Raw genomic sequence first — 1,929 nt, forward strand, 5'->3', positions numbered from 1 at the left:
TGCACAAATAAACCGGACACGGAGTCACCGCTGTTGTGGCACATGATGGTTAGGTTTGTGGAAAACTAAAGGTTTAGAGGGCTGAAAATGGTCAGGTGTAATTTTGGCAAAGTTTTGGCACCATCGGTAAGGCAGCGTCATGTAGCCCTGCTGCTTTATAGGGGTAGTCTAGTATAGCAGCGCACTGCTATAGCTTCTCTCCTGTCTTGGCCCTAGTGACACCTAGCTGTCTCTTGAATGTGATTTTGAACATCTTTTATGAAAACTCCCTATACATTTTGATAATGAGGCACTTGCTATGCTAATTGCCCGGCGTCAGGTTATAGCAGCACTGTAGCTGTCATGGTTACTGATGTTGGAACTGATGACAACCGATCTTCAATACTGAGAAAACAAGTAATCTTGAAGTGTACTGAAGACCTGTGACTTGGTGGAAACTTGCTAATGTGGACTTTTGGCCCAGGTTGCTGCTATAGCTATAGCAGCACCCTGTCAATTTGGACTGATTGAAGGTATTCTTGAAGTGTAGTAGGCACTGATTCAGCAATAATTAATGATATATGGGACAATTGTCTAGAAAAATATGAATTTTGATGACTTGGTATAGCAGTGCGCTACTATAGCCGATGGCAGCATCTTGACCGATTTGAACTGGAACTGGGACCTTTGTCTAAAATTAGGGTTTTCTAGGGTTTGAACATGCAAATTGGGGACCTATTGGGGCTTTTTGGTACATAACTGGGGCACTGTTATAGCAGCGTGTTGCTATAGGAATTGGCCTGTATGAGTTGAAAATTAAACTTTAGGACCACAAATGGCTTGTATTGGACCTAAACATGACATGTGGCAAGGTTGGGGCTGACTCACACTCTCTAGGAGCATTTGGTATAGTAGCACGCTGCTATAGCCAAGGGTAGGTTTGACTTTGAAAATTGACCCTGGGGTGTACTTGGACTATGTGTGAAGGCAAAGTGACTTTTGGACTTGAGGAAGTATGTTTTATGGGCTCTGTTGATGCTTTAGCCCCTGTTTTGCTGGTCTACCGAGGACTGACCCTTTTAGAGTGGACTGGACCCTAGAATGGTGCCTAGACCCTCTTGCATGGTTGTGTGCGGGACTTTCCCTTCCATGGATGTAACATGGACTAACATAGACACTTGACTGACATAGAAACGTATCTATCCTAGGTTGTACACATCTAGTTAGATGCAATGTTGACATAATCATGGGCCACTGAGTTGTACCTGGAAGTTAGCCATGAAGAGTACTTGAGGTATGTGTCTTTAAATTGTTGTTTGACTCGATCTGGACTTGCTGTTGAAAAGATACTATCGATGAAATCGAAGTTCAGCTTCTCTTGCATCTTGACAGTCGAATGACTTGAATTTGCTGCTTCTACATGAACTGATTTGCTTTGTCGAGTAGAGGGTTCTTGTGTGACTAACCCTTTTTTTGGACTAGGTTCTTGTGGTTCTTCCACTTTCATTGGTACTTGTCTTCGAACTATAAGCCCTTGAAATAAAGCAGCATATGGTCTAGGGTTTTTTTCCATATGTCGAGAAGGTCTTATCATCCAGGCAGGTTCTTGTGTGTCTACCTTGTTGTCACTTACCTTCCATATCTTTGTAGGGACAGCACGTTCTTGTGTCACTACCCTTATTGTTGCAGGAGTAGGTTCTTGTGGGTCGGCTATCTGTCTTGGAATTTTTGTTGGCCTCCAAATCCTCTTTTGAGTTGTAGTTGTTTGAGAAGTAATGCTCGAGATGTCGGTTGTATCCGAGCATTCCGACGGCGGTTATGTCTCGGTACCCATAAGTAGGTATTTCCTTGATAGTATCCTTGGGCTTTGAGAAGTTCTTTGGGTATCCATTGAGTAGATACGGTTCTTGTCTTTTGAGATGCTTTCTTTCTTTTGTACTTGGGCTTACT

This window comes from Cibotium barometz, chromosome 42 (assembly GCF_041138505.1).
Source record: "Cibotium barometz isolate CiBa-2024 chromosome 42, ASM4113850v1, whole genome shotgun sequence".
Lineage (NCBI taxonomy): Eukaryota > Viridiplantae > Streptophyta > Polypodiopsida > Cyatheales > Cibotiaceae > Cibotium > Cibotium barometz.